Below are 21,755 nucleotides of genomic sequence, written 5' to 3'. Positions count from 1 at the left end.
TTGCTTGGAGACTGGGTGGGCATCGCTCTACCTGTGGGAGGTGGTGAGTCTTTGCACCACCTGGGTATTTTTTTTCCTTCCCTTCACTTATTAAACTGTCTTCATCTCAACCCACGAGTTTTTCTCGCTTTTGCCTCACCCTGCAAGGGGGAGGGAATGAGCTGTTGGTGGGTGCTTAGCTGCTGGCGGGGGTAAACCCACCACAGAACGTCTCCTCTAAAAAGCTATAATGTAAATACACGTGCAATGTGAAGTTATTATGCTGCTGAAAATATGTGTCTGTTACAGACAACAGTACATATTCTCCACTAGTTTAAACACTCATAATTTGCTGAAATGAAATAGTAGAAGTACTACATTCTCAAAATCCAAATACAAAAATAAAGTGTTTAACACATAACTGCAAGGTACTGTGGGCGTACATAAGAATAAAAAGGGATTCTGTATTATCAAGTACTTTCAGGATCCTCATCTTTCAGGGTTCAAACTCCTTGTTTACCAAGGAACATACCTCTGTGAATGAAAGCTGTTGTGCAGAGCAACTTTAGGAAGTGCTACAAGTACTTAAAATAAATTTTAGTAATTAAACAACCACAGACAAAACTGAGCAAGTCTAGGACTTCTTCCCAATAATATTATAATTATGGTTCTGCTCCAGTGTTATGTAAATATGGGCAACTACTGTAAATAATGTTTTGTGGAAAGAGGCTGCATGCCAACAGAAATACACATCCTACTTTTTTCCCCTTTTTTGGGAAGAAGAAAAAAAAAAAAGAGTGCTTATAAAGTGAATCTTTGCCTGTATTTTGGGCTTCTATATTTCTTTAAATTCAGAGCAGGGCTAAAACCCCTCCAGCCTCATGTGTTTTCTAAATATTTTCTACAGGATTTTTTCTAAATTATTCAATTGGGAGACTAGACAAAATGACCTGCTGAGGTCCCTTCCAACCTAAATTATTCTATTATTTCCTTTCAGATGAAATTTTAGTATGCCACTTTTCTACACAGAGCTATGTTATTGCATACTTATGAACTCATCCAAATGCTGAAATTAATGGCAGGGCTGCCAGACCCCTAACAACAGCAGTGCAAACAGCACTAATGCTGCAAAAACTCTGATGCTGCAGACCAAAAATAAAAGCTAATATTCCCATTTGAAAAAAATGATATGCTAATTTGAGACAAGCAGTACTCTGAAGCATAAGAACCAACATAAAGAGAAGAGGAATTGAAAGTGATTCCACAAAATTAGACATACATAGTACAAAAACTAAATTGACATACACAATAACCTGTGGTATATATATTACTAAGAGAGCTACAAGCAACATAATTCATAGAATCATAGAATGGTTTAGGTTGGAAAGGACCTTGAAGATCATCAAGTTCCAACCTCCCTGCCATAGGCAGGGACACCTGCCACTAGACCAGGTTACCCAAGGCCACGTCCAGCCTGGCCTTGAACACCTCCAGCGATGGGGCCTCAACAACCTCTCTGAGCAACCTGTGCCAGTGCCTTACCACCCTCAAAGTGAAAAACTTCTTCCTAATGTTTAGTCTGAACCTGCCCTCTTCCAGTTTAAAGCCATTCCCCCTCGTCCTATTACTACATGCCCTAGTAAAAAGTCCTTCCCCAGCCCTCCTGTAGGCCCCCTTTAGGTACTGGGAGGCCAGAATAAGATCTCCCCGGAGCCTTCTCTTCTCCAGGCTGAACAGCCCCAACTCTTTCAGCCTCTCCTCATAGGAGAGGTGCTCCAGCCCTCGGATCATCCTCATGGCTCTCCTCTGGACACGCTCCAGCAGGTCCATGTCCTTCTTATGTTGCGGACTCCAGAGCTGGATGCAGTACTCCAGGTGGGGTCTCATGAGAGTGGAGTAGAGGAGCAGAATCACCTCCCTTGTTCTGCTGGCCACACTTCTGATGCAGCCCAGGATACGGTTGCCCTTCTGGGCTGCGATTGCACATTGCTGGCTCATGTTGAGCTTCTCATCAATCAGCACCCCCAGGTCCCTCTCCTCAGGGCTACTCTCCAGCCATTCCCCGCCGAGCCTGTATTTGTACTTGGGATTGCCTCAACCCAGATGTAGGACCTTGCACTTGGCCTTGTTGAACTGCATGAGGTTGGCTTGGACCCAGCCTGTCCAGATCCCTCTGGATGACATCCCTTCACTCCAGCGTGTCTACCTCGCCAAACAGCTTGGTATCATCAGCACAGCTTGGTATCAATTGAACTCTTCTACAAAAAAGATTTTAAAATATAGATGATAAGCACAACAGTAAGAAAGAGGTCAAAACTTATATGTAGTCTTTACTAAATGTAAAGCATTATTATAGCTCAAGTCAAGAAATAGAAAAATACTGAAAATTAGGCTGGACAAAAATTTTCTACTTTTTTGCAGAAGCATAAGGGTTTTAGGAAAGTTGCCATTAAGAAAAGATTTTTCAGGACTAAAATTGGAGCTAGATCTGCCTCTTCATTTCCATAAGACATAATATTATCTGGTGATCATAAAACTCAGCTGGGCCACCAGATACGCACGCTGAAACACCATCAGCTTTTCCACAGTGGGCTGGATCTTCTTTAAGAAAAACACAGAGAAGGTTTTTGATCCTGTTACAGACCAAAAAAAAGCATCTGAAATCTCACTACTTTGAAGGACAGAAAAAATGTTTATGTGACAGCTCAAAGAGTAAGGCTTACTACACTTCTACAGCAAAGGAGCCTTTACCCACAACTCTTCCCTGGTGTTAAACAAAAAAGCACATGCGCACATACACAAGAAAAATGCCCGCAGAGATATCCAAGCTTGAAGGAAACAGAATACAAACAAATTAAAGCAACAAGTCCCCGTGGTCCCATTTGAAAATACTGCACAGGAAACCCCAGTTTTAAGGTGAAACTATTCCGACTCGGAATGGAAATAGAAACTAAACGTTAACAGGAGCTGGAGAAAAACAGTTTAGTTATAAGTTATTTAAGAATTATTAAGAATGCAGAAAGAGGAAAACTTCATAATAAAACACTTGCTTTTCATTAGCGTTTTTGTGAAGTTTGTAAAATCTCTAGAGAATAAAAGTCACATTTTGAATCCTATCTAAGTAATAAGACTTCTTCTCCGCCCTTGAAAACACCCAGATGCTTTCACTATACTCCAGTTTTTCTTCACTGTTCTTCTCTTTTACTCTCCTTTCTTGGCTCCAGGCTATTCTACAATGGATTTGCCAGCATCTCTAGAGATTAGGTGGACTTCTAAGAGACAACCCACTTCAGCAAAAGGAATTATTTTCTTCTCTTCATTTATGCCTGGCATCTAAGTAAGACAAATCATGAACTGCAAAAGATGAACCAATACAAAGCTATGACTACGCTTGGAGTTTTGCCAGCAGAAATAGCATTGTTTAACAAAATTATCCCTAAGAAACATTACAATATCACTGGTATTTTTACATGTCCCTAGCTCTGAGCAATAAAACTCAAACATAAGAATGACAATATTGGCTGAAACCACTCAGCCTCGTACCATTTCTCTGACAGTCAATAGATAAGCTATGCGTTTTCTGTCCTGGGACGTGGACAAGGCTGAGGTACTCAATTACTTTTTTGCCTGAGTCTTCACCAGCAAAAGCTCTAACTACACTGCCCAAGTTACAGAAGGCAAAGGCAGGGACTGGGAGAATGAGGAACAGACCACTGTAGGAGAAGATCAGGTTTGAGACCAGCTGAGGAGCCTGAAGGTACACAAATCCATGGGACCTGATGAGATGCATCCTCAGGTCCTGAGGGAGCTGGCAGATGACGTTGCTGAGCCTCTAGCCATCATATTTGAGAAGTCATGGCAGTCTGGTGAAATTCCCACTGACTGGAAAAGGGGAAACATAACCCCCACTTTTAAAACAGGGAAAAAAGGAAGACCAGGAGAACTACAGGCCTGTCAGTCTCACCTCTGTGCCTGGCAAGATCATGGAGGAGATCCTCCTGGAAACTCTGCTGAGGCACATGCAAAATAAGGAGGTGATCAGTGACAGCCAACACAGCTTCATTAAGGGTGAATAGTGTCTGACAAACTTGGTGGCCTTCTACAACAGTGTTACAGCATTGGTGGATAAGGGAAGAGCGGGTGACATCATCTACCTGGACTTTTGCAAAGCATTTGATGCTGTCCTGCATGACATCCTTGTCTCTAAATTAGACATGGATTTGACGGATGGACCACTCAGTGCATATGGAACTGGCTGGACGGTCACACTCAAAGGGCTGTGGTCAACAGCTTGATGTCCAAGTGGAGACCAGTGATGAGTGGTGTTCCTCAGGGGCTGGTACGGGAACCTGTACTGTTCAACATATTTGTTGGTGAGATGGATGTTGGGATTGAGTGCACCCTCAGCAAGTTTGCTGACAATACCAAGCTGTGTGGAGCAGTCAACACGCTGGAGGGGAGGGATGCCATCCAGAGAGACCTGGACAGGCTTGAGAGGTGGATCCGTGTAAGCCTCATGAAGTTCAACAGGGCCAAGTGCAAGGTCCTGCATGTCATTCGGGGGAAACCCAAGCACAAATACAGGCTGGGTGGAGAACGGATTGAGAGCAGCCTTGAGGAGAAGGACTTGGGGGTGTTGGTGGATGAGAAGCTCAACATGAGCCAGCAGTGTGTGCTCGCAGCCCAGAAGGCCAACTGCATCCTGGGCTGCATCAAAAGAAGCATGGCTGATTCTGCCCCTCTACTTCGCTGTGAATCCCCACCTGGAGTACTGCATCCTGCTCTGGAGCCCCCAGCATAAGAAGGACATAGACCTGTTGGAGCAGGTCCAGAGGAGGGCCACGAAGATGATGAGAGGGCTGGAGCATCTCTCCTATGAGGAAAGGCTGAGAGAGTTGGGGTTGTTCAGCCTGGAGAAGAGAAGACTCCGGGGAGACCTTATAGCATCTAGCAACTGAAGGGGGCCTACAAGAACGGTAGACAAGGGGTAATGGCTTCAAACTGGAAGAGGGCAGATGTAGATTAGACAACAGGAAGAAATTCTTCACTGTGAGTGTGGTGAGACACTGGAACAGGCTGTCCAGAGAAGCTGTGGGTGTCCCAACCCTGGAAGTGTTCAAGGCCAGGCTGTATGGAACTTTGAGCAACCTGGTCTAGTGGGAGGTGTCCCTGGCCATGGCACAGGGGGGTTGGAACTAGATGATCTTTAAGGTCCCTTCCAACCTAAACCATTCTATGATTCTGTTGAGAGAGTCCACATACCCTTCCAGTTGGAGTCATCTACAGATGGTTTTCATTTGTTCCCTCCTCCAACATCTGCTCTGTTGCCCAGACATGCTTCACTCTCCCAAATCTTGGCAAAAAATCGCCCCCACCCTAAGTCCTGCAAAGGCTTTTACCTTCAGAACCAGCCTCGGAGCACCTTTACTGCAGGAAGGTAGAGACAGCAACACAAGGCAGTAAGATCACTTCAATCCAGTTCTCCGCAGAAAACTTCCATCTATCCAATTAATTTTTTTTCACTCACCTCGTCTGCATCATTCATAGTTTTGTATATCTGTCACAGTGGTGTTTCCCAGGCTTCACAATGCTAGTCTATAGGATTTCTTCTTACAACACTACCATATCCCCTTAACTGCCCTACTTAGGTTCTCCAGTTCTAGCAAAGCCTTTCCAAGAGGGACTACAGAAGGCACCTTGACAGATTACCAAAGAGAGAGCAAAGAAGAAAATGGTGACCCCTTCAGTAAAGGCAAGCAAAGGAAGAAACATCCTTGACTCCCTCTGCTGTGACCTCCCCAGTCCCTTCAAGGCCTCAAGTTAAAATCAGAGAAGGAGCAGGACAGATATTTACTATTTACAAAAGCTGAGAATACACTAACGACACAGCTGCTAGCTTCCCCTCCCAAATCCCTCTGGTTAACATAAGAGATGTAATTTGTATCAAGTAAAGATAGTAAAGTTTATATAAAATGAGTACAACAGATAAATACAGGATTAGGTGAGCAAGTAAAGACCCAATCTACCTACCACGGATATCTGTAGTTTGAATATATCATTTCAGAGAGAGCAATTAATTTATTCTGTACTTGCATTCATTTTTGGGTAAAACTGGTTTGGATAGACTTAGAACCAATACCTAATTTTCACTTATATTTGAAAACAGATTTGTAAGTCTTTCTATTTCATTACCTTTAAAGATTGAAAGTCACACTATGAATATTTCTGATGTCCTTAGTTACTTCTTAAACATACACTTACTGAAAACCAGCCATTTTTTTTAATATTATATATAGTCAAAGTCTTATGCAGAATGAGTTAGAAAACTCATTTTCTAAGAAGAAGCCTAAAGAAGAGCTCATCTGTTCATATTAAAGCATAACATAACAGAATTTAGGAGCGGGGAAGGGAAGTAATGGGGGGAGGTACCTACGCATGCATCAAAGCTTCACTTAAATAGTATAAAAGAAATAGATATCGGTTAGGCTGAAGCAGCATTACACAGAGACTTCATAAGGAAAACTTAAATGTGGAAGAATTTTAATTTTCTCTCCCAAGTTTTCTGCAACACACTGTTTTTTCTTCCAAAAAACTAAAAACCTGAAAGTCTAAGTTATATGCCCGCTGCAGTTGCAAAGGACAAAAATAGTTATGACATGATTTGTACATTGTGGTATTAATCACTTCTACACCTCTTGTCAGCAATCAATCAATGCTGCTAACATTTACCTGAGCAATAACCATTGTTTTCAACAAGAAAATTACTGGCTTGTGCCCATTTTTCTTATTAAGTATCATTTTACAAATCAAAGCTTTGATTCTGCAAGTACTCAAATTTCTGATGCGTTCACATATTTCCCTGGAAGCCAGCAAGGCTCTCAGCACACAAAGCAGAGTGCATTTTACGCTTTGCAAAAACTTTACTAAGAATTTAGGAACCAAATACTAAAAATCTACTTCAGTTACCAATAATACGACTCCAACTCAGAAATACACAGTGATCTGTTTATTAAAAGGTATTTAAACTGCTAACCCCATCTCGGTTAACAGAACTGTAAGTTTCTGAAATGTAGTTTTGTGATCAAATTCAAGACAGCTAGAAGTCTACCTGAAAAGGGAGAAAAATAACAGACACAGCAGAAAATTAAAGAAACAGAAATGTAGGGAATGATTAATTTGAGGACTCTAATATTTAGGCCCTGCTTAGATCTTCCTAAGTAATAAAAAAAAAAAAAACAAACAACAGTAATCAATATTCTTTTTCAAATCAATCCAGAGTAAACAATAGGTTTACAGCTCACACTAATTCTAGTGAGAGCTTTATGATATTTTTAGTGGCACAGCACAGAGCTCATTAATTAGAAATGCCAAAATGCACCTCAACACTGGAGTTTTGTTTTGCATTTTATCATTTGTCTCGGTTGTTAACTTTAGCCATTAAGACAAAAAAAATAAAAATCTGTTTCAATCACCACAATCCACTAACCCATAGCTGATTTTTCATGATGTGTTTTGGGATTAATTTTTTAGTATTTTACACAGTAATTAGCTAGTTTGGGAGCAAACCCTCTCTAGGGGATCATTAATTTATTACAGACATGTTGTTTATTAATGCATATTTTTCTTTTCTGAAACTGTGCAGCCAGAGTGAACATAATTTAGTTCCTTCTCTTGAAAACATACATTAATAATAATTCTGTTTTACTGCACAATTAATTATGGCCCAGTTTTAAAGCATCCCAAATTTTGATAAAGCAGGAGCCTAGGGGTACCATTTTTTAGCATAATGAGCACAGTCTTTTGAACTCTTCTATTGAAGAAGTTTGGTGCTCAGGACAGAGCTTCCCTGAACCAGTGTGCAGGATGCGTGCCGTCCTGCTATTTCCAAATGGCAGCTACTCCACAGTAAGAGCATATAAGCAGCAATTCCACACAAATGCAAGCTAACATAAGGCAGTTTACCCCCTAAAGTAAAAGGTTAACTTTGTGTAAAAAAAAAAAAAGAAGGGTAAAATACGTAATCACGTAGGGGGTAAAATATGTGATCCTGTAAGGAGGGCAATATATGCGATCATGTGCCAATCTTAGTCAGAAAACTGAAATAAAGGTACGCCACACTTTCAAAAACAGAGGTCATTCAGCTGTGCTTCGTTGCTGTTGATGGCAGCTTCATGCACAAGCAAAAAAAGTTATAGGTACAACACAGCCTTTTCAAATTAAGAATACAGACCTATTATCATCAGCAACTCACAGACTCTTTCCCAGAAATCAAGGGTTAGACCCCAAAGTGTTAAAGCCAGAATTACAACCAGGAGTCCTGTTGACAGCCAGTAAGATGAAACGAGTAATTCTGGTTAGACTCTGGTTCCCCAGCTATTTTTTCCACATGACATTTCTTAATGCTAATGCCAATCCCAGAACTGGAGACATCTCAGGAACAAGCCCATAAGCAGAGCAATGCACCATAAGAAGCACTTAAAGGCCACACTTTAGATCAAGAATTGAGAGGTTTCAACCAGCCTGGACTTGCTCCACACAACTCCATGCGATGTGTATTTATGAAGAGGTTGAAACATACCTAAAGAATAACTAAATGAGAAAACCAATGAAAACCTGCACACAGCAGGTAGTAAGTGTAATGGGATATTCCCCCCTCCTTATGGAGGAAGAACGACATGTTAAAATCCCCTCCCACCCTACTGCCTAAAAACACTACTAATCAAGACACAAAAAAGAAGAGAAGTTCGTCACTTTTCTCTAACGCTGTCCTTCCCCCAAGTTGACTAGTGTCCTTCAAAAAGGGAAAACTCAAGACATGGTGCAGAATTCCCTTCATTTGACACAGCTTACTTTTGCTCTTACGCTTTTTGGCAGCAAATGTTTCCTCTTTCCTGATAAATCAATCAGGAGCCCCAAAATGTCTACACAAGTTTGCTACAAAGGAGTAATTCCAGGCAAAAGAAGCTTTATTTCTGTTGGAAGCATGTAGCTCTTTTAGAGGTTCATAATTACATGTGGTTTCCATCTACAGGTTGCTACCTCAGAGCCTCTTGCTCTTCAAACTAATCTCATGGAAGAGCAGGGAGGGGAGAAGCTTAAACACACTTATTATGCATATTAATAAAAACAAACAGCAAGAGAACCCTGGTTTGTTTGTTTTGGTTTGGTTTTTTTTTTACATTCCTCATGGAAACAGGAGATAAGAGGCAAAGTTAAGGATTTCTATAAGAGGAAAAATATTCAAACCCCAGCAGTAAGGTCTGTGTTGCTTGCTCTGGAGTACCAAGTGCCGGGGTTCGAGGAGGGAAAGAAACAGGACATCTCCAGAGGTGTCTTTGGCAGATGAGTGGCGGATAGGAATGAGCTTCTAAAGATAAGCTTTTTATTACAGAAGTTTCTAGATAATCTTCACATTTGGATTTCTCAGAAGAAATCTACAAATTAGAAGAAGCTTCTACAAACAAGTGGTTTGAAACAACACCTATTAGTCTTTATAGAACTTGGACCACAATTATTTGCAATGTACTGCATGGAATTACACCTAAAGCAAATCACCCCTTCTTACAGAAATATTTAAAATATTATTGGTGTTCATATATGACATAACTAACAATAAGTCAATTGCTTGTGACACACAAAGCTTCAAACAGATTACAGAAAGAAAGCAGCCTACAATAAAGTGCGTGAATCACAGAATAGCGGAGGTTGGAAGGCATCTCTGGAGGTCATCTGCTCCAACCCCCCTTCAGGCATTTATAGACATTGATAAGATTCCCCCTGAGCCTTCTATTCTCTAAGCTAAACAGTCCCAGCTCTCTCATCCTTTCCTCATGGGACTCATGGGACAGATGCTCCAGTCCCTTCATCACCTTAGTGGCCCTTCTATGGACTCTCCAGTATGTCCATGTCTCTCTTGTACTGGGGAGCCCAGAACTGAACGCAGCGCTGCAGGTGTGGCCTCACCAGTGCTGAGCAGAGGGGAAGGATCAGGTCCCTTGACCTGCTGGCGACACTCCTCCTAATGCAGCCACCTTTGCAGCGAGGGCCCATTGCTGGCTCATGTTCAACTTGTTCATCACTCATGAACTCATGTTCATCCACCAGGAGCCTCAGGTCCTTTTCTGCAGAGCTGCTCTCCACCTGGTCAGCCTCCAGCATAGTAAGTTTCAGAAACCAATGTTGCCTGAACTTAGAGACTGAGTCTCCTTTTTTTTTTTTTTTTTTTTTTTTTTAATCCCCCACGCTGAATGTCATCTGGTACCAGTTAAAGGCTGTGGTGGATGACACAGGATTTACCCTGCACGTTGTCTCTCAGAGTGGCTCATGCCATTACTGACTGACCATGAGAGCAAGTTATATGGTCCTGTGGTCCTGGAGGTTGTGGAAGTTCAGTCTAACTCCGGCCTGATTTGCTATCCACATTTGACATTTTGAAGAAAGCTAGAAGCAAACTCAAAGTATAATCAATAGATTCCCACTGAATATCTCCAATTCCATCTACATTCTTTGGCAAAAGAAAAAAAAGAATTACATTTCCCTTTTTTTTTATTTTCCTCTCCAAGAGGCCTTCTCTCTACATTTTTCACAAGCGAGAGAACCTGAGCAAGGAAGATAGCCATGGCATTCTTCCAAACTTTAACAATAAAATAAACCCAATTCACACAGTTTTCCAAGATGAGGATACACACACAGTAGAACACCTGCTCCAACGTCTTGCATAACCACTGAATCCCAGCAGCCTCTTGAAATCACCTCCTCTGCTCACCTCATCAGCGAGTATTAAGTATAGTAATGAGCTCTGCTAGGTCCTATGGGCATAAGATTTACATAGGTGACCTCTCTGAAGCTGTAGTGGTGAGACCAAAATGAAACACCACTTCGAGTGTAAAAACCTATGTTATTTCCACCCCGCTTCTGGAAGAATGAAATAATTAGTGCTGGCAATAAACCTAACAGAGTACCTCGATTACAATTTGGCTGAAATAAATGCAGAAGACAGAACTTTTAGAAAAATTAGTCCCAACTTCTCTGTCAGTATTTGTTCAAATATGTTAAAACATTTTTTCATTGCTGAATATCACCACTTTGGGTTTAAACTATAAGCTTTAACATTGTCTTAATGTCCATATAAAATGCATGATTAAGCATTCTCTACACACCAGTGAAAAGACCTATCCTTGAGATATTGAAAAATATACATACTTAGTCTAACTCATAACTGCTTAGTTACTGCAAACTTACCTTCAAAGATAGAAATACCATTTTCTTAATGATTTGAACAGAAAAAGTCTTTAAGTGCTACAACATGCCTTTTCGAAAGGCAAGCACATTAAGCATACCCCTTCATCTACTCTGAGTTTCTGTCGTGATTTGATGATGGCCAGACACAGCACATTTAACTGAGCCATACCACACTAATAACTAACTAACTAAATAAAAACCTCAAGTATTTCTCCAGATGCTGTCCTCTAGTTTCTGGAATTCTGTGCATCTCCAAGGTCAGCAGGAGATGCCTGTAACAAACATCCTGTTTCTAGCTGGTTCCTCTCTGTGCATGAGGAGCCAAGATAAATCATAGCTCTCCCCACTTTTAAAGAAAAAAACAAAAAAAAAAAAACTTTTTTTTCCTTTTTTCCCTCCAAACTGAGCAAACTTGCAGAGACTTCCAACACCTAAACAAGCCAAACCTAACTTTTTCTGAGCAAGTGTAGATTGCTCTTTTAACTGTAAAACTGCGTCAGTCATTGGCATGAGCAAAGCAGAGCAGGTTGTAGATCATTTAATAAGTCTGGCTGTTTAGAAGGCCAATAAATAAATAAAAGCGACCAAACCACACTTTCCATCGCTCCTGCCAGCGTCTGGCAGCCCCAGCCAGCCCGCAGGTGCTCCCTCCTCTCCCTGCCCACTCCACTCAGGATGTGAGCTCCCACCCCGGCTATGCTCCCATGCCCTCTGCAGCTGCCTCGACAACTGGCAAGGACTTCCGTAGCATCCTTGTCACCACGGACAAGGAAACAATACCAGCTTAAGAACAAGAAAAACAGAAGAAAGATAAATGGTGAATATAGATAATTACACTGAGACTAAGCTATAAAAGAAAACAGGCACAAAAAAGGACAAAAAAAAAAAATAGAAGAGATCAAAGAACTATATCTGTGGCTAAGAGTTAACCAACAGCTACTAACGCAGTATTTGGACTATGATGCAGTTTTTGTCACCCTACTGGATAAAAGGAAATAACTGAAATGTTATAACAAGAGGATGACTAATTCCAAAAGATACAGAAGAAGTTGGACAAACCAGTTCCATGGGGAGATGGGGGAAGATGTGTGTATGGCTGGTTTCCAAAAAAACAAACACAAAAAACCAACAAACAACCAAACTTAATAAAAGGACTTCCAAAAAATAACATATGAATTCTTGTTTCTCTGTCAGAAAGCAACAATTACTGTATGTTAATGGAGAGATGGAGATAAAAACAAGGGGACACTGATCAAGCTCTATATGAATTTGAATACGTTCTCCTTCTAACTGCTTTCTGTAACTGCCTAACAATACAGTGAGGAAAAGTGCTTCAGCTGAGAGGGTATTAACTTAGGAAAAATATTATGAACCAAAACATGCATCCCAGCCTCTGCACTACTTCTTGCAACGTACCTCGGATAACAGAAAGTCTTCCAGATTTCAAAGCTGAAGGACACAACTGAACCAACTAATCACAGCAAGTGACCTCAGACAAATTCCTTCGGAGTGCTGAATTTTCAAGATGGAAATCAGAAAACAAGTGCAAGAACGGGACGAAGCCAGCCTCAGGTATAGTTTCAGGACCACCATGGCCACAACCTGGGCCTAAGTGTGAATGTGCACTTTCAGTGAAGGAAAAGGAAGACAAAGATCCATTAAAACAAAATAGTGCTGAGTGCAATTGCGTACAAATAAGAATCCACTGGTAACAAGAAATTAATTTTACTCTCACTAAAAGAAACAGAGAGACTCCTCAAACATGTAAGTATGGAAGAACATCTTTTTGTACATGTGAGCTGTCAGACTAAGAAGTTCACCTACAAAGAAAAGCACTGCTGAGCACATGGCAGCAGGAAAAATACTGTAAGCCACTGGTTTTCCTGGGCTAGCACAGCAGTGAATAGTTTCTGAAGCTAGCAATGTTGCTATTATTTCTCAACACTGAAAAAGGTGAATGCATGGATCCTACTGAGAAACTTAATTCAGGTTAAGTAACTATCTCAGGAAAGCCCAAACACAAATAATTCCAGTTACTTGGAATTGTTCATAATGCACTCCATGCTCTCTCAATGGCCTTGCCTCCATCATTTATCGTTCAGTTTTCAGCAGCATTCAATATTTTTTAGTTATTTAATTACTGCCAATATTTCACATTTAAATAACCTGTAACACTCAAGTTTGAATTTTCAAACTTGATAAGGAGAATTGCCATACCTGAAAAGAAAAGTATTAGCAATACTGTGACTCAACGGGCATCAAAGCAGAAACCTTTGCTGGAAGGGAAAAGGGATAAACAAATTCCAGAATATATAGAGAAAGAGGTGTAAGGCAATGACAACTTCTTTAGGCCTCAATATCATCAAAATGACATTGTTTTGTGCACGTAAAATCCATTTTGTTTAAATAAACGAGTCATAGCCTGCAATTTCCTTTTCTAATCCCTTCCAAATAAATAGGAAGAGATGTCAATTGACTCAGAACCTTGATTACTGTGGATGGGATCCTGCAAATACATAGTTGTCAGTGATATTGTGACACACAGTAGACGAGGCATCATACATGCTTTCTCAGGAAAGCTAAAAAGTAGACAGAAATCATTTTCATTTAGAGCCTTTCATGAGAAGAAGATTTAAATATAGTCATATGTCTGTTAGTAGTGTGGCTTGGAAGAAAGAAAAAAAAATAACGCAATAAAGTCTAAGTACAAAGAAGATGGAAGAGACAGACTTACCAAGGTAGTCACACAATTATTTCTTGCCTCGCAACCGAGAGATTGCCCAGCAAGGCCAAGAACAAGAAGCTACTGAGCCCATACATAACATACTGTGTTTGTTACTCTACTTTATTTAATCTACCAATAAATTACTATATCCCATATATCCCAAGAAAATAAACAGCATGATTTACACGTAAGCATACTTCATTGAAGTAATAATAGTCAGACTCCACATCTCTGGAATGTGCATATCAGCTCATCTGATCAACAGAAACATCCAACACACAACTATGCATGCACAAGTGAGATAAATAGGCCTGGAAATTCACCTTCATTTTGCAATGCTTCTCTGATAGCTAAACTTGCCTGCAGATCAGAACAGAGCTTTATATGTCAGTGTTTTGGTTGGATCCTCACAAGTCACTGCTGTGGATATGGATTCAGACCAAGTTCTGCTCCTTTGCTCCATCCATTTTCAAAGAAAAATTAAGCAAAGGACACATACATATTAACTAATAACATGAACCCTTCTTCCATCCAGTGTCTATAGGAGAATAGAAGGCAGAGAAGGGGAGTAAGCAGTTTCACAGTTGACTTAACCATTTTTCTTACCCCATGAAAATAATACACACATTCTAAATGGATGCACTGTCACCAAATATGCCAGGCAGAAGAACACATAACTGAACACGTCAACGGCTGGGGCATAAAGTCAAACCACTGCCAGTCAACAGATTTAAGGGATGCTCTGAGATTAAAACTCTTTGCCAACCACAACAGAAAAGTTCTCAGGTTTTGGTCTCCTAAAGCCCAGGTTCATCCTCCAATATTAAGAACAATTCATGTTCTGAATGAGTAAAAAGTCACCGCCAACTAAATCTCAAAACCTTCCACACGGTCTCAGATTTTGCTTCAAAACCTTGATACTGGACACAACAGAGCAGGATTCCACGTTCAGTTTTTCTTGGTGGCTTTCCTGCTGTCGTGATTTAGGCCTCTCAGTTACTTACTAGTTTGCATTGTGGTCACCCAGAGCTGGTTCTGAAGTGTCTCACATCTTCCAGAACTCTACTTTCTTCCACATGCAACCCAGCACAGGGAAGTGACATGAATCCCTAGTCACCACATAAATATTGGTACGTCTCTGAGAAATTAAAGGAGGCTGTTCAAGGGCTGGGGTTTTTTAAACCCCTGGATGTTTCACAAACCAGTATTTTTACTGACTGATGAAAGGCACATCTGTCCCACAGCTGATCCAATTAGAAGTTACCACTCTCCAGCAGAATGGCAGTATTTGCTCTCTTCCATCCAGGCTCTTCATTCTCAGACTCAGTTGAAGCATATTTGCTAATAATATTATCAGTCCTCATCTAGGGGAAACAATTATTCCCTTTAAGCAGATGAGAATGGCTTTATAAGACTTGAAGTGCTGGCACTTTTCAGCTACAAATGCACACGCGCTCGCATCACATACCAGTCCTCAGAACTAGTGACAATTCAGATTCACAGTTTGTTGAAATGGCCTCAAAGACATGGCACATGGCAGCAGAGACCAGTATATCTGTTAGGCAAGCTTATGTCTAAGCCATCTGCTGCTAGGGAACTACTGGACCAACACCAGACCCTCAGTAGTGTAAGTGAACAGTACTGGGGTGAGGAAGAAGCAGAGTTAGGAGGGGCAGGAACACAAACCCACCAAACCATCTCCCGGGAAATCTCCTCTGTCATGGAAAGACTCGTGAGACAACATCATCCCCACCCATCTTCCCTCCCAAAGGTGGCAGACTGGAAAGATCTCTGTCCGACACACAAAGACCCTGTGAATCTGAGAATTGCATAAATGAAGATGGGCCTCCTGCAGGAGGTATCAGATTACACTATGGAGCTTTTACCTCCCTCTTTCCACAAAAAAAAAAATTGCCTGTGTCATGTCTCAAGTAACACTTCACAAGCAGCAACTTCCAATACTGAAGTTATCTTCTGCCTGGAATTCTGTTTCCTCTCATTTGCTTTGTGACATATGTCTGAACAGACCCATTTCTCAAGACACTTGAACCACCTTTGTACATATTTGGCAAAGTAACTTAAACCACCAGATGAAGATTTTCTGACCCAGTTCCCTAGTATTATTTAGAAACTGCTTTGATATTTACACTTCTATGTATGTTTTCCAAATTCAGTTTTAGGAGTTTTTTTATTTTTCTAGCATTACTTCCTACATCTCTTTCCCATCAGCCCTCAGTCACGTCACAACTGATAACCACACACTACCTGCTTGTCCCAGCATTAAGCAGATGAGAACTGCATGAAAGTCGTCATACACCTTATGTCAAACCCAAGTTCTCAGCGCTGGTAACACCCCCACCCCAAAGGTATTCAGGTCATTTATAAACATTACCCATACAACACTTATTCTAATCACTTCTCTGGAAATTCTCCATCCCAACACACCACACATTGCAACATAAAGCAGTTCAGTAGTCACCCCTCTCCTGCTTCCGAAATATAAACAAAGCCATCAAGAAGCAGACAGCTCAGCCATGGCTTGTAACGATTTTACTGTACCTAGATCAATAAAGAATCAACCACATCCAAGAAGGACGGACAACGAGCAGGCTTCCAAAATCCTTTGTATCACAGGCTCTTCCCTAAGTCTGTCACACACCAACCGCACCTTTTATGTCTCCCAAGAGTGAAATAATTAACATTTATTCCAAGATCCTACAAAAAGTAACACTGAGTCTCAAGAGGGATAGATTTCTCTCTCCTCCATCTCCCATAATCCAGATCCCCTCCGGCAGGAGGAGAAGGTAAAGATATAGTTCCATATTTATACTTCCTACATGCACTTTTCTCTCAAGCTACTTCCTGTAAATAAAACCTTTAAAAAAAGGCATAAAGGTTATTTAGTGTATTATGTGCCTCCTGCATTATGGCATTCAAATTCCTCTTGGTTGTTCTTTACAGAGCTCTACTTTTTTTCAACTACACCCTTCCCTTTAACTCTTCAAATTCAAAATATTCTCTACACAAGAGTTCTGTTTCAGAGATGGGTGTCCTTTAAACCAAGACATTTTTCATGGCAACATCCCACGGAGGGAGTAGCCTTTTTGTTTTGGGTTGTTTTGGGTTTTTTGGGTTGGTTTTTTTTTTGAGAGAGAGAGAGACTGTGAGAGCCAAGCACATTGCAGACTCAAGAACTAACTTGGCAAAACTCCCTCCCCTTTCACACACTGCCACTTCAAACACACAGAAGTTGTTCCACGAGTGAAATAAATGAAATTTGGCTTCTTCAGAGTTGGAAATTCTAAACGTAGTAAGGAGTAGATGAGCATGAAGGATTTTGCTGAGTTCAGAGGATTCATGACACCTCCAACCGGATTGTCCTATATTCACAGGAACATGTATTCCAGCTTTCCCATCAGACGAGATTCTTATCTCTGTCCCTCAGCCAGCTCACATGTTTTTTCACCGAGCATCTAGGCGTCTAGTGTCAGCCAGCTTCAAAGTTATTGGGTGGAGTCAGAAAGTATTACATATGCAGCAGGCACAATCACAACATCCTAATTTCCTAAGGAAGGTGGCCTAAAAAAAAGGTGCTCTTGATATTGGGCAAAATTAACACTAAAATATAGCTAAACAACAGCAATACAACTCACCACGTAAGAAGCAATAATCACAGCAATTCATACTGATTTTGAGTTTTAAGATTATTTTGGTTTGATTTCATTATGACATTGATATTACTTTATCTAGCATGCATACATATGACTGAAGGTCATAAAGCATGATTTAAGCGGTTAGAGAAACCACTAACAACAGAAGGACAAGAATTAACAGCTCGAGATTGACCGACAATGATCTAGAAATAAATCATAACAGCAAGCAGCTAACCAAAGGAAGAGTTTACCAGCCTTGCAATGAGGTTAGTCACAACATCAACACTGGCTGTCGTTCCAACAAATATGCTGCGATTCAGCCACATGTTATTGGCTTTGATCACATTCATTTGAGTGAAAAAGAAAATAGTTCCACCATTATAAGACAGAGTGGACGAATTCTATAGTTCTTGTTACACTAATGGTCCAAAGACATCAAAGCAATCCTGCATAGTTGGAAATTATTACTCTAAACTTTGTCGGAGAAAAAGCTACTGAAGCACAAATAAAATGTTCACTCAAGGGCCAAACATTTGTTTATAGACCACTCTTTGCATGTGATGCTGCTCTCAGAGATGTCTATCTTCTCTCTTGGTATCCAGGGCAGATAATCAGTGCTTTGCCTGAAAGATTGAAACATGCTTTCCGTGCCAGAACCTACACTCAGAGAGTGAAATTTAGGTTGCTTTGAAAAGGAGGGCAACTCTTCTTTTGTTTTGTTTTGGGTTTGTTTTGTGGGGTTTTTTTTTTTCAGTTTGCCATCTTCAGAGAGCAGGTAATAACATTTCAGGACACGAGGAGAAGATGCCTTACTCTCTTCCACTCAAATAAACTAGCTTTGAAAACAGGCAAGAACAGCCTGCACGCACACACCCCCCAAATTATGGTATTTCATGACAGAAGAAACCAATCCACAAACCACTGAAAACACTGAGAATCTTCCCACTGATTTCAGAAGGTACTGGAGCAGGCCCATGTTCCAGTTCCCACAATGTGACCAGTAAACATTGGTATGACAAAAAGAAAAGGTTAAAGTTTAAAAACAAAACAAAACAAACAAAAAAACAAACAACAACAACAAAAAAGAGCACACTATTACTTTGCTGCTTTGAATGAAAGACTAAACAAAAAGTGGTCTGTATCCGACTCCTTTATTCACCTGAGTCTCTGGAAGATGTCATCTTAGGAAGGTTAATAGGCTAGCAATGGTTTAAATGGATTAATTTAAGTGTTCTCATAGACTGAAGTAAAGGCCAGCAGCACCCACAGAAAAGAGTTTTTTCATTCCAAATTTAATCAAAGGAACACAACAGCAGGTACAAATAAAGTGACAAATTCCTACACTACTCCTTCACGCTATTGTTCTCCGAGCTTCTGGGCAGGACTAAATGCACCACAAAGATCCCTGAAATGCTTCTAGAGCAAGTAAAAGTATTTTCTGACATGCAACTTATTCATAGGCTTTGCTGTTCGTGATTCTTGTGGTCCTGATTTACTAGAGGGATTAATTTCACAACCCGCAGAAAGCAATTGTGATGTGCTTGTCTGTCATGTTTGATATCTTAATTTTTAGTCATTTCCCTTCAAAAGACAGACAACTTCCTGCAGTGCCGTACATTTCTGAGCTACTTCATGCAAGTGTAAAGTAGGTAGAGTAACATCCGCTAGACAGCTCATTTCTCCCCTCAATTCCTGAAGGACAAACAAGTAAGCTCCTGATGTAGCACCTGCAATGTGCAGAATAATCTGACAACTAACTCAGCTGCAAACCCAAACTTTACGGCTTTAGAGAGGTCTTCCTCTTCTTCATCCCACTTTCCCTCCACCCTTGGAGATGTCAGGTCCCCACTGGCCAGCTTCTGCTACCGCTGCTCTGGTCGCAAGTTGAAGGGCTAAAACACAAGTCCTCCTCCTCAACCAAGGTTTCAAGATCGTAGTGTCCTTCCCCACAAGTTCATTGCTACTTGTTCAAGCTCCACTTCACAGGCCAACCCCCCCTGGAAAGGGGAAACACACCTTGAGAAGATATACACAGCATCTTTCAGCACCATGAAAGGAGAAAGAGTATCTTTTCACTAACTGTACAGAGAGAATATGCTGTTCGTTAAATGCAATTTATGTTTCAATAGTTGACTATATAATTTTTCACAGTAGGAAACCTACAAAGTTGAAGTAAAACAGTGCTTGGACAACTACCTCCCCTCTCTCCTCATATGATATTCCCACTTATAGTCATAACTGTCTTCATAGCTGCATCCCTGGTATCTAAATACTACATACACTACCCAGAAGACTAGATTGCTTTCCTTTTATATCATGGTATGGTCTTATTAGTGTTTCTCAGGACAGCCTTCTGAGACCAACAAATGTGCCCACTCCTCTTCTCATGGATATTGTCTCCCTTAGAATACTATACGGTACACTATTGTTACCAAAGACTGCTTTATCTTCTGATTTGAAGGACGTTTGAGAAGAAAGGAATTAAGTCATATGCGGTACAGCCCATTCTCTGATTCACACTTTAGGTAATTGCCAAGAACAGTTGCATTGAGTTTGAAGAGATAACAAGGCCAATATAAAATCTCAGCACACTTTGCTTTCTTCTAAGAAACGTCACCTACAACTATGGAACCAATTGATGCCAATGTCACATCAAGCTCTTCCGTATTTACAGGAGATGTAAGAAAATTCTTTTGTGTACCTTTCCCACTAGCCGTCTCTTACTGCCTCTGCAGTAGCTCACATCAACAATCTGTCAGGTTACATTAAAAACATATTTGAAAGATTATTTCTTTCCCCAAACTCCCTGAACTTGAAGAGAAATTTGTTCAAGTTGTCTCCTGTTCAAACAGAAAGCCAGGTTTACAGAAAATACATACAACATGTAGATAAACAATCCTTGGGAAGGGGAGAGAAATAAAAATTGCCATTTTCAGAAGACAGCATTTTTTAACAGATCTTTTCAAATTCTGTATCAAATTTAATACAAGGTACTTACTGAGTAAGTCATTACACAGATACATCGCTGCAGCCTTCAGAAGAAAGTACTGGACAAAACCAGACCAGATTTGTAAAAGAAGGATTCAGTCTACCAACCACTTATCCATACAGGTATAACTTTTAGGGAGGAATCAAGTTCTACCAGTGTTATAAGAGAAATACAACAGTTGGGACCACTGCGTGATCTGACAAGAGCTCCTGAAAACAAGAGTCCAACCCCAGGGCCCCTCCAGGCCCAAAGAGGCATCGAGCCGGGTTACAGCTCTCTGCAACACGCATCAGAAAAGTTCAAAACATTCATATTGCTGTTACTTAATTTGAGCAGAGAGGTTTAAAACTCACTGTGATCTGTTTAGCAAGAGATGAAGTCTGATTTGATCCAGTATCAAGGACATTACATCATCATTCATTTATTCCAGAATCTGGCATTACACAGCAGCTATCTCACTCTAATCAGCCAAGAATTTAAGCTTACAGCATGCAATGAAGAAGAAAACACAGAAATGCCAGAAGCGTAACATCAACACATGAAAACACTACCATTTGCTTCCAGCTATGGTGACAGAGGGAAGTACAAGGCAAGCATCGAGTACGGTATGACAACTCATCACACCAAACCTACACCTCTTCCAGCTTGCGCTCCAGGACAACTCGTGCTGACCTAGACCTCTCAAAGCCTATCATAAGTAAAAGGAAGCACAAATTGTGAGCAGCATATTTTACAAATTAACACACATATCATATTGCAGGTAGGTCAGGACCCCAAACTGATTGCACTGAATAACCAAGTATCAGTTTTACCAATACCGCAAGCCGCTGGTTTTGTGGTGGTGGTTGTTTTGGTTTTTATATTTCATAAGAAGCATCTATCTCAGTTGAGATATTCAGCAAGAAGCAAATGCAGCAGCACTTTACATTAGGTGTTCTCTCAAAAGTGATGGGTTTTTAACATCTGTTACAGTACAGACCTACAATTATGAGAATTAGCATGGGTAAAGTTCTATAAAGTATTTTCTACGCATACAACATTTACCTGCATGGATCATTTTTAAATGACCACTTTTCATACAACATTCAGTTTTATTACATTAAAAAAAAGCACAACCAAGTATCCCATTCAGAGCCTTCAACCAACAAATACATCTGGTAGTTCTTTG

The 21,755-nt window shown here is 40.6% G+C and overlaps 1 protein-coding gene across 1 annotated transcript in view; it reads right to left on the bottom strand.

Moving 5' to 3' along the window:
- Window positions 1-21,755, bottom strand: part of CDK14 (cyclin dependent kinase 14) — a gene marked incomplete at both ends in the record, with an annotated part of 270,287 nt that overhangs the window by 241,950 nt on the left and 6,582 nt on the right. The gene's annotated exons all lie outside the window — the stretch shown is intronic.

This window comes from Vanellus vanellus (assembly GCF_965231255.1).
Source record: "Vanellus vanellus genome assembly, chromosome: 2".
Taxonomy (NCBI): domain Eukaryota; kingdom Metazoa; phylum Chordata; class Aves; order Charadriiformes; family Charadriidae; genus Vanellus; species Vanellus vanellus.
This window is presented reverse-complemented; position numbering and strand designations above follow the sequence as displayed.